This window comes from Bubalus kerabau, chromosome 1 (assembly GCF_029407905.1).
Source record: "Bubalus kerabau isolate K-KA32 ecotype Philippines breed swamp buffalo chromosome 1, PCC_UOA_SB_1v2, whole genome shotgun sequence".
Classification (NCBI taxonomy): domain Eukaryota; kingdom Metazoa; phylum Chordata; class Mammalia; order Artiodactyla; family Bovidae; genus Bubalus; species Bubalus kerabau.
The window spans coordinates 220,303,743-220,316,407 of NC_073624.1; the positions used below are offsets into that span (position 1 = coordinate 220,303,743).

The window sequence follows — 12,665 nt, forward strand, 5'->3', positions numbered from 1 at the left end:
GAACATGCTATTAGCTCTGATCTAAGTAGCTGACATAAGACCAATTAAATTTATAATGACACTGGAGTAATAAAGAGCACTTGGCACACTTCTCTTTGCAAACATGATTCAAGGGGTGGTTTTTCTTTTGCCCTTCCTTCAATTTCCAGACACAAGGCCACTTAGAAGCCACTTTATCTCTTTACTCAAAGAGTTGGTGTTTAGGGGTTTATAATTTTATAAGAAAAGGACCACTAATATTAGACGACCCAGCTATTGGAAGTATCCAACCATGGCGAGGAATCCTCATTTCTTTCACAGCAAAAGTGGTTGGAAATGAGAATCTGGAATCCTGGGTTCCCACTAAGGCCTGCCCTCTCTTTCTCATCAATTCTGATTCTGGCTCTGTGAAGGACATGTGATCTCCATTTCTAAAACACTGGCAGAGGCCAGCTAGTTGCAGTTAGTTCAGTCACTTGGTCGTGTCTGACTTTTGCAACCCCCAAAGACTGCAGCACGCCAGGCTTCCCTGTCCATCACCAACTCCCAGAACCTACTCAAACTCATGTCCATTGCATTGGTGATGTCATCCAACCATCTCATCCTTTGTCATCCCCTTCTCCTCCCGCCTTCAATCCCGCCCAGCTAGTTTAGGAGATGGCTTCACCACAGAATCCATGGCCATTAGGAAGTGAGAGCAGGAGATCTCACCAACCTGTTGGCACTTACATCCTTGAGCCCACTGACTAGCCTTAACATGTCTGTATTTATGCTACATGTGAAAGGAGTCATCGGGTCCCTTGCCCACATTTACATGTATACACTGAAGCTATCAACAATGGATCCTTTGAATAAAATACAGAAAGTTACACGTTCTTATAGAATACCCTACAGCAAACTGAATAAATTACATATATTTATTAGTGTGAACAGAACTCAAAAAAAGGCAAGTTACTTAAAGACATGAACAATATAATGTCATTTGTTGATTATAGGATGTTATGAAACATGGCTTGGAAAGTTATACCTAATAGCTCAGAGTAGTTTCTCCTAGTTAGTGGGAATGAAACGAATGTATAGCCAGGAGGCAAGTTACAAAGCAGACTTCAATTTCATTAGTATGGTTTTATTTTTGTAAAAAAACAAAAATAAATAAACATTACCGTATGCTAACATTTGTTAGCTCTGGGTGATGAGTACACAGGTGTTTGTTGTATTAGTTTTGTACATTTGTGTACCTTTATTTTTTTCCCAATTAAAAGGAAACTTTTATCTTATAAGCATGTGGTGGCAAAATGCTCCATCAGTAAATAGTTACTGAGCATCCATCATATGCAATTAACAAAACCCTGCATTTACCAAGTAGTTAATGGGTGCCAGCCACCAAGTGATTTGTCTGTATCATGTTATGAGGTAGGTACTTCCTGTAAGAACGAAGAAATGCTGATTCTCTTCACCTCCGGTTTTCACCAGCTATCCATCCTGGTCTCCCCAGTCTACTCTCAGGAAGACTACTGGCTTTTCTGACTGGTGTGTTTAGAAAAAGGAACTATGGCTTGGCTCCTGCCACTTTGCCAGGATTTACCTGCTTGCAGAAGGTACACATTTTCCTCATAAATTTAACCGATATGCTCTCCCTGCCTCTGCAGGAGGCCTGTGCTTGTCCCAAACTTCCAGAGATTTGCTGGGTAACTTAATTCTGGATCAGTATTAGAAATCATTATTACTGCTGCACATCTAAGAAACATCCTTCAACCTAATCTTCACCAGTAATAACAGATGGTGACTGCAGCCATGAAATTAAAAGATGCTTACTCCTTGGAAGGAAAGTTATGACCAACCTAGGTAGCATATTCAAAAGCAGAGACATTACTTTGCCAACAAAGGTCCATCTAGTCAAGGCTATGGTTTTTCCTGTGGTCATGTATGGATGTGAGAGTTGGACTGTGAAGAAGGCTGAGCGCCGAAGAATGGATGCTTTTGAACTGTGGTGTTGGAGAAGACTCTGGAGAGTCCCTTGGACTGCAAGGCGATCCAACCAGTCCATTCTGAAGGAGATCAGCCCTGGGATTTCTTTGGAAGGAATGATGCTAAAGCTGAAACTCCAGTACTTTGGCCACCTCATGCGAAGAGTTGACTCATTGGAAAAGACTGATGCTGGGAGGGATTGGAGGCAGGAGAAGAAGGGGACGACAGAGGATGAGATGGCTGGATGGCATCACTGACTCGATGGATATGAGTCTGGGTGAACTCCGGGAGTTGGTGATGGACAGGGAGGCCTGGCGTGCTGCAATTCATGGGGTCGCAAAGAGTCGGACACGACTGAGCGATTGATCTGATCTGATCTGATATTTTAAATTTTCATATCAATATGCCCAACTTTCAGTTGATTCCATACTTAAACAGGAAATAAGAGGGTTATTTACTGTCCTTATGCATCAACCCTGCTGTTGTTGCTATTTTATAGAAAAGTATATTCAGGCTTAGAGACACTAAGTAATTTACCCAAGGTGATAGTATGTGGCAGAGTTAGAGTTCAAATTCATATTTACTGATTCCAGAGTTTATCTTCTTAATAATTACGTCAAGGCATTATGCTGTGCTTATCAGAGCCAAGAAAAGCAGTGCCAATTACTTGCTAAGAATTTGTAAGAGGAACTCGAAACATATTCTAAAGGTTGAAGTTATTTCTTAATACACACTGAAAGAGGGCAGGAAACTGCACGTTTGTATATGCATGTGTGTTGAGTGTATATAAACACCAGTGAAAGTACTGTATTATAAAATCCTTTTAGGGAACTTTTATCCTTCAGCACTGGCAGGCACGCTTGCTTCCACCCATGCAAGCACACTCCTCCATCAGGTCTCACCCAAGAAACCAGACACACACAGGCAGTGTTAAAATCTCCTGTGCTTTAAAGGAGCTATGCTGCACCACTCCCTGCAGTGCAGCCCCCAGAGCCCGGTCAGCTCTGAGATGAACTAGATGTCGGTCTCTACATTCTGCAATGTCTCCCCAGAGAAAGCAAACTGTCCTTCAACAGACCAGGCCTGCCCAGCTCCAGGTCAGTGCTAATGAGAGAAGGCCACAAAGCCGTAGAAACTTAGGGCTAACTGGGCTGACAGCGACTGCTGCAGCACAAAACCAGGGGCCGCACAGCCCCCTAACCATGGAGGAAGCCGGTCTCATCACTGCAGCTTGGCCCCTTCACAGCAGAGGCTTGCCCATGGGGGTGCTCACTCAGTTCTCTGAATTCACACTGCACACGGTCCACACCTCTGTACAGAGCTTTTACATCCTGCTGCAGTGCCCTTGGTTCAGTACATGACCTTTTTTATACCTCCTATAAGCAGCTACCTTTTCTCCTTAGTTGATCTAATCCAGTTCTATGACTTTAAATGCCACCTACAAACTGACAATTTATAGACAATTCTCAATTTTATTTCACTAGCCTGGAGTTCCAGATTCCTATTTCCAACTGTCTATTCAACATTTCTACTTGGGTGTCTAACAGTATCTCAAAGGTTAACAAGGCCCAAAACAACTTTCAATCTGCTTTTAAAATTACTTTTGAAACTTGAAAATTGACTAAGAAATACTGATCTATGCATTATCAACAGCATATATGTTCCCATAAACATGCAGAATCTCTGTGGAGCCCATCACACATGGAGTGCTGTGTGGAAACCAGAGTGAATGAAGAGCATTGCACTGGGAACAACTACTCACCCAGAACAAGGAGAACTTAAAGGGAGTATACACCATACTGATTTCATTCATTTTAGCCTCCACTTCTTTCCCTTAGGCCTTTCCAGCTTCGTTTTTCACTTTAACTCTCCATTCTACCACTCTACTTTCAGACTTCTGGTCATAGCATTTTTTTGCTTTGAAATGCTGACCCCCCTGAACCAATCCTATGTATTAATAATAAAATTCTAATTGATCTTCAAGGCCCAGCTAAAATGCCTCCTTCTCTCATGAACCCAATCCAGATCTCTACAACAGGTGATGAGTGATATATGTGGGAGGAAGGAAGTATGATTCTTTTGTGACAGGTTCAAAACTTTCAGTCTCTTTCATCCCTACACTCAGTTGTTTTGGCTCTACCTTAGAATATATCCAGATTCTGATCATCTCCACTGCTACCACCATGGTCCAAGCCACCATCAATCTTAATGCAACAGCCTCCTGACAAGTCTCCTTGCTCCCACACTTACTCTCCATAATCCATTCTCACCAAAGCATCCAGAATGGTGAAATTTAAAATGTAAATGTAAATCAGATAATATCATTCCTCTGGTTCAAAACCCTCCCAAAACTCCCAACTTCAGACCATAATACAAAATCCTTAATATGGCCTACAAAGCCCTATATAATCTATTCCCTGATACCTCTCTGATTTCATCTCCTACTATTCTTGCTCACTCAGCTCCAGCTGACATGGCCTCCTTGCTGTTCCCACAACTCATCAAATATGCTCTCACCTCCAGCGTTTTTATACTCACTGTTCCCTCTGCTTGGAACCCTCTTCTCCGAGATGTACTCATAGCTTGCTCTCTTACTCTCTTCAGGTCTCTCTGCTCAAATATCACCATGTCAGAGAAACCCTCCCTGTCAGCACTACATAAGACAGCTTATATCTCACCATTCTCTCTTTATCCTGTGTTGTTTGTTTTTCTAACATTTATCAATTATTTATTATCTGTCCCCTCACTCCCATTCTCCAGAATATAAGTTTCATGCCTTCAGGGTCTTTGCTAATTATGTTTTCTTTGCCTATAATAGTGCATGGCACACAGTATTACAATAGACTGTAGGTTTCTTGATGTATAAAAATAAGAACAAAAAACCTCCATAGTTAGTCAAAACACCAAAGTATACTGTATAATCAAGACACCCAGCAAACATTTAATGATGCATTTTTTTTTACATGCATACACTTCTTCTGGCCAACTTATTACTGGCCAGAGTCTTAGCTCATGAATCTTAGAATTGTTTACCCAGGTGGCACTAGTGGTAAAGAATCTGTGCCAATGCAGGAGACAGAAGAGATACAGGTTTGCTCCCTGGGTCTGGAAGATCCTCTGGAGGAAGAAATGACAACCCACTCCAGCATTTTTGCCTAGAAAATCTCACAGACAGAGGAACCTGGCAGGCTACAATCCATGGGGTCACAAAGAGGTAGACAGGACTGAGTGCACACACAGCCCAAAGGAAGGAACATCCACTGTAGGTGGGAAATTCAAACCCTGATACTGAAAGCATCAACACTTAAAAATTAAGGCAGCTGACATTTTACAATTAATTTCAAAACTTGATCCATTTCAAGGATCAACTCTAGTACCAGAAGCTCCTCTTCCTCTTATGTTTTCCATCACCATCTACCTTTTATTTCCCTCTCATGCCTTCTCTAAAGAGATAAAGACACTAAGCCTGCCTTAATGAAGAATCTGAATTTGAACCTCAAAAATCCAGAAGTGCAAAGTGATTTTTTTTTTTAACAAATTTCTAGAGCTGATTAAACTTGGCCATAAATGATATCAATCTTGAGCTACTTGTAACGGTTTTAAGTGCTGCCATACATGTCATTCCACATGAATCACAAGACTTCATCATCAACTATATAGCACAGGTAGTGCTGAAGACTGTGCTCTAAATTGTATCTCTAAGACCCTTTAGTTCAGTTAAAATGATTACGTGTTTCATTAAATTAGGCAGTAAGGCAGGCTGGTGACTTAAGAAATGCCTAAAAGGAGTAAGCATTCCCAAAGCTTGCAGTGTCCAACCGCTCAGATTTCAAAGCTTTAGGTAAATATCAGGATCTTCATTAAAAACAGGCTTTCCCAAGATACTCCTTAGCAAGAATCTCTAATAAAAGCAATCCATTCTTTCTTTGGCAGTAAAGTGGCCAGATTCAAACCAAAACAAAACACACACAGAAAAAAAACAAAACAATTATTACACAAAGGGATTTCTGGATAGGACTTCAGACGCAAAAATCAATAAGCAACTTCAGAATATAAAAATCAATAAATGCTCAGGTGAGTCAACAAAGAATGTGGAATACCAGAAATATAACTGCAAATTTGCTTCCAATTTTCACACACTCTACTGCTGGTAAATGCATAACAGGGGACAAGAAAGACACTTAACTCATTCCTTCAGTTATCATCAATTCCTGGGTGGGGAGATCCCCTGCAGAAGGGATAGGCTACCCAACTCCAATATTCTTGGGCTTCCCTTGTCGCTCAGCTGATAAAGAATCCACCTGAAATGCGGGAGACCTGGGTTTGATCCCTGGGTTGGGAAGATCCCCTGGAGGACAGGAAGGCTACCCACTCCAGTATTCTGGCCTAAAAAATTCCATGGACTGTATAGTCCACGGGGTCACAAAGAGTCAAACACAAATGAGCGACTTTCATTTCAGTGATCTTCAATACTTTACTAACAAGTACTAGATTGCTTTCATTCCAATCCCAAAGAAAGGCAATGCCAAAGAATGCTCAAACTACCACACAATTGCACTCATCTCACATGCTACTAAAGTAATGCTTAAAATTTCTTCAAGCCAGGCCTCAGCAATACGTGAACTGTGAACTTCCAGATGTTCAAGCTGGTTTTAGAAAAGGCAGAGGAACCAGAGATCAAATTGCCAACATCCACTGGATCATGGAAAAAGCAAGAAAGTTCCAGAAAAACATCTATTTCTGCTTTATTGACTATGCCAAAGCCTTTGACTGTGTGGATCACAATAAACTGTGGAAAATTCTGAAAGAGATGGGAATACCAGACCACCTGACCTGCCTCTTGAGAAACCTGTATGCAGGTCAGGAAGCAACAGTTAGAACTGGACATGGAACAACAGACTGGTTCCAAATAGGAAAAGGAGTACGTCAAGGCTGTATATTGTCACCCTGCTTCTTTAACTTATATGCAGAGTACATCTTGAGAAACGCTGAGCTGGAGGAAACACAAGCTGAAATCAAGATTGCCAGGAGAAATATCAATAACCTCAGATATGCAGATGACACCACCCTTATGACAGAAAGTTAAGAAAAACTCAAGAGCCTCTTGATGAAAGTGTAAGAGGAGAGTGAAAAAGTTGGCTTAAAGCTCATCATTCAGAAAACTAGGATCACAGCATCCGGTCCCATCACTTCATGGCAAATAGATGGGAAACAGTGGCTGACTTCATTTTTGGGGGCTCCAAAATCACTGCAGATGGTGATTGCAGCCATGAAATTAAAAGATGCTTACTCCTTGGAAGGAAAGTTAGGACCAACCTAGAGAGCATATTGAAAAGCAGAGACATTACTTTGCCAAAAAAGGTCCATCTAGTCAAGGCTATGGTTTTTCCTGTGGTCATGTATGGATGTGAGAGTTGGACTGTGAAGAAGGCTGAGCGCCGAAGAACTGATGCTTTTGAACTGTGGTGTTGGAGAAGACTTTTGAGAGTCCCTTGGAATGCAAGGAGATCCGACCAGTCCATCCTAAATGAGATCAGTTCTGGGTGTTCATTGGTAGGACTGATGTTGAAGCTGAAACTCCAATACTTTGGCCACCTCATGCGAAGAGCTGATTCACTGAAAAGACCCTGATGCTGGGAAAGATTGAGGGCAGGAGGAAAAGGGGACGACAGAGGATGAGGTGGTTGGATGGCATCACCGACTCAATGGACATGGGTTTGGGTGGACTCCGGGAGTTGGTGATGGACAGGGAGGCCTGGCGTGCTGCGGTTCATGGGGTTGCAAAGAGTCAGACACAACTGAGCGACTGAACTGAAATGACTGACTAGATTGCTATCTCCACTTTACAGAAAGTTATTTCTACTACTAGAAAGAAGTTAAGGTGAAGAAAGATCAAGAGCCAAATCCACAGAAAGGTTTATGCTGGCAATGTGAGTTAAAATTATCAATACATGCAGATGTACTGAAGTCACATATGTGATTAATTTTAAACAACCTGACTCTCTGGGAACACTGAGTTAGTGTAGTAGAGAATACTATATAGATGTCTATTCTTACAATATCCATTTCTAATCACCATCTTCTCCACCTCACCCTCTCTCACAGGCTAACTGCACATTTCCACTGTCAAAAACCACATTAAAGTTATGCAAAAGACCACAACCACTTGGTTAATCTCAAGCATAACCACTGATTAGAACAAGCTCTTTGAGTCCCCCAGCTCCGGCTCTCCACTATAAGTGGATGTGCATATGTGAGCCCTATGGGCTTGGGGAAAGAGAGAGCTCAATGTACTTGTCAGCACTTCAAACAAAAAACCCATTCAATGAGAATGGCACCATGTTACTTTTGCCCTTTCTCCTTAGGAACTAAATTAAACAGATTACAGACAGTGGCAAGAGCTGGTCTTATAACAGCCTCCCCCTTATTTGTTATTTTTAGCAATTTAGTCCGACAACGCCCGACAACTAAACATGCCTAGAATAGCTAAAGGGAGGGGGGATTATCAGATACTACCAGCAAAACACTAGTCATCACTTCCTCCAACCCTAAGAAAGAATCATTTTCCATGTCTTTATAGCATCACACAGCATTTGAGCTTTTAGAGTCTCATATAAAAACAGAGCACGTATAAAACATCAGTGGAAACTGATAATGCTTCCTGACATGAAGTATTGTTCCACCCTCATGTGTTTTCTTAAAAACAAAAGCAGAATAAAATGAACTAAACTGTTTTATACAAAAGTTAGGAGTTTAATGCATGTGTGTCCATTTTGGAAAAATTCCCTCACAAGATAATTACCTACCCAAAAGAACAGCCTCATGAATAGTGATGGAATTCAAATATTTTTATTATCCTGGTGGCAAGTGAGAGATTTGTTTGAAACAAGACAAAGTGAGATGGGAGAAAATCCTCTAATTAATCATAATTAGCAAGACAGCATCAACCATCAACAGTACTTTTAAATGAAATAATGGAGTAAAAATGCTTTGAAAAATGAATAAAATGGTAAAAATAAAAATAGTAAAGCCCTAAGCAGTATAACTATCTATATCAGATTAACTAAAATTCATTAAAACACATTTTATAAAATTTGCCACTTATAAAAAATGTCCACATACACTCAAGGAATTTAATAATTTTTCAACATTTTCTGAATATTTTTGCCACTCTTCTAAGTATCATGTATTTTACATGATCACTAAAAGATAAAACACTACAAATAATAACATTCCTTGAGAATGCTACTTTATGAATGTGGAGTTAATAAGCTATTACACAGCTCTATCCAAAAGTATCTCTAGAACAGGTGATACCTAATGTAAACTACCTTTAAGCCATCACACACACAATCTCTGTGATTTCAGTAACTTAAACAACTACTGCAAAGATCAAAGGAGATGCTATCACCTTGTATTACATTTTAGCTGGCAAAGCTATAGACAGACAACTAATTTTATTTACCTGCAAAAATATGATTACAATTTACTTTTTTAAATTAAGATAATGATCTTAATAGAAAGGAAACTGGGTTTTTTTGTTCTGGTCTGCCTCCCTTCATCTTTTCATTTTAAGGGGGCATTTTTGCTTCTAAAGTGGCAATTCAAAAAAAGAACAAGGTTCTAACAATAAGTGTAATAGAAGTAACCCTAGATATCTTCTAGTCCAACCTTCTTCTTTTACAGATGAGGACATCGAGGGTTAGAATACAGCAAGGGCTAGAATCCAGAACTCATAACTCAACAGAAGGCATTTAAATGAGAATTTAGTATTTAAATTAGGAATTTAGAGTAACGAATGCTCTACTACAAGTCTAGTTGACTTTGAGATCTCTATTTATACAGGTTCAAATATTAGTTTGGATCTTGTTTTTTTGAGTTAACATACACAGTGTGCTCATTTAATACAGGTGTGGCCTGTCCACATTAAGTATTGAACAACTCATTTCTTCTGGACAGCATCTATTACTTCAGATTAAAGGAGACCTACCATATAAAGACCGATCAGAGTAAGAATTTAGTACGTGCTGTGTGTGCAAAGTCCTTTAGTCACATCTGACTCTTTGCAACCCGATGGACTGTAGCCTTCCACACTCCTTTGTCCGTGGGATTTTCCAGGCAAGAATAATGGAGTGGGTTGCCATGGCCTCCTCTCGGGGATCTTCTCAACCCAGGGATCAAACCTGCATCTCATGTCTCCTGTATTGGCAGGACGGTTCTTCACCACTACTGCCACCTGGGAAGCCCCAAAAATCTAGTACAAACAAAAGTATACTGACCAACTTCACCTTACCATCAAGTTACAAGAGCAAGGAGGCATACAAATAACAGAACACAAAATTCAAATTCTAACTCATCAAAAGAAATAGTTCACTAGGCAGCCTGAAAATGAATGGAGGAACTCTCAGGCATGGGAGGGAGGAGGCTAAGGACAAATATTTATGGCTAGACAAAGAAAAATACAGACCATATAAAGCATACAGCAGCAAAGGTTGAGGTCAACAACCCTCTAAAGCATTCAAAGGAAGAGTCTGGTGTGGTTACGGACATGTGTTCCACCCTGGGAATGTATCCTAGAAGAAAAGAATAACTGAATCAAGATTCAAAAAGCTTAATTCTGGACTAACTGGAATGCAAAACCTTTTTAAAATCTTAATCACAAAATGAAGACACAGAAATGAACAGATCAAATCAAACGAGTATGTGTGTAAAATATCTGTAATATGCACTTCAGAGACAAACAAGAAATGGTCAATAAAGGGCAAATGTATCTGGACTGGTTACATCTAAGTTCTTACCAGAACTGAAATACTTCTACTGAGGAAATGAAATATACAGACAGTTTACATTTGGGCAAATACTAGCACTTGAATCATATCACATATATATTTACCAAGATACTGATAATATTGATAATAACCAATAAATACTCAACCAGAAAAAGGACCATACATGGGCTTTTTCAGATTCACTCTCCTCTGAAAGCCACAGAGGAGGATCACAGAAAGCCACAGAGGAGGATCACATAGCTACATTAAGCTACATGTCCTAAAACACCAGGACATGCAGAGAGAGAGAGAGAGAGAGAGAGTGTGTTTGTGTGTGTGTGTGTGTAATATATATATACATATATAGTTCACTATAACTCTAGCCTTCCAACCATCAGGCCCTTTTAGATTTAAGTCTTAAGTAACTAAAAACTATGTTAAAAACATTCATTTTTATGTATGCTGAGAATGCAAATGAACTCTACAAAGAGATAAGTATTCATCAGATACACAGATGACACTACCCTTATGGCAGAAAGCGAAGAACCTAAAGAGCCTCTTGATGAAAATGAAAGAGGAGAGTGAAAAAGCTGGCTTAAAACTCAACATTCAAAAAATAAAGATCATGGCATCTAGTCCCATCATTTCATGGCAAATAGATGGGGAAACAATGGAAACAGTGACAGACTTTTTTGGGCTCCAAAATCACTGCAGATGGTGACTGCAGCCATGAAATTCAAAGACACTTGCTCCTTGGAAGAAAAGCTATGACCAACCTAGACAGCATATTAAAAAGCAGAGACATTACTTTGCCGACAAAGGTCCATCTAGTCAAAGCTATGGTTTTTCCAGTAGTCATGTATGGATGTAAGAGTTGGACTATAAAGAAAGCTGAGTGCCAAAGAATTGATGCTTTTGAACTGTGGTGTTGGAGAAGACTCTTGCAAGTCCCTTGGACTGCAAGGAGATCCAACCAGTCCATCCTAAAGGAAATCAGTCCTAAATATTCATTGGAAGGACTGATGTTGAAGCTGAAACTCCAATACTTTGGCCACCTGATGCAAAGAACTGACCCATATGAAAAAACCCTGATGCTGGGCAAGACTGAAGGCAGGAAGAGAAGGGGACAACAGATGATGAGATGGCTGGATGGCATCACTGACTCGATGAACATGAGTTTGAGCAAGCTCCGGGAGTTGGTGATGGACAGGGAAGCCTAGCATGCTGCAGTCCATGGGGTCGCAAAGAGTCAGACACAACTGAGTGACTGAACTGATTCATATCTGAAATCCCAACATATGGAACAATAAGAGAAGTTTCACCCAAGACTCCCAAATTCAAATCAACATAGAAAAGAGATGATTTGCTAAACTTGCAATTTTTTTTTTTTTTCAATTTTAAAGATACCAGACATGCCTAGCTATCTAGTTACTACTGAAGGTGGGTACTCACCAAGCTAACTTTTAGAGCACAGACATTTTATATTTCACTTCTCTCTAGACACTCAAACTCCCCTGGGATACAGTAGGAGATGTCTTTGGAAAACAGATCTCCTCAGCAAGAGGCTAAGCGATAAACTATGCAAATATTTTATGAAAACATCTTGTCTTCTTAAGGGTAAAAATGAGCTGTCTGCATGTACCCCAGTGTTCACTGCAGCACTACTTAAAACAGCCAGGACATGGAAGCAACTTAAGATGTCCATCGACAAATGAATGATGGCGGTACATATATTCAAAGGGATATTAGCCATAAAAAAGAACAAATTTGAGGATGAACCTAGAGCCTGTTATGCAGAGTGAACTAAGTCAAAAAGAAAAAGACAAATATCATATATTAATGCATATATATATATATATGGAATCTAGAAAAATGGTACTGATCAATCAATTTGGGGAGTCACAACAGAGATGCAGACATACAGAACAGACTTGTGGACATAGTGGGGGA

At 40.1% G+C, this 12,665-nt stretch overlaps 1 protein-coding gene across 7 annotated transcripts in view; it reads right to left on the bottom strand.

Annotated features, from left to right (window-relative positions):
• The window catches only part of PFDN1 (prefoldin subunit 1), a 115,315-nt gene that overhangs the window by 14,883 nt on the left and 87,767 nt on the right, over nucleotides 1-12,665 (bottom strand). Inside the window, exon 4 of one of the 7 annotated variants that reach the window (XR_008705076.1) lies at nucleotides 10,415-10,520. The exons of the other annotated variants lie outside the window; for them this stretch is intronic. The gene's annotated coding sequence lies outside the window, so the exon portion shown is untranslated. The remainder of the gene's footprint in view (nucleotides 1-10,414; nucleotides 10,521-12,665) is intronic. 7 annotated transcript variants of the gene reach the window in all.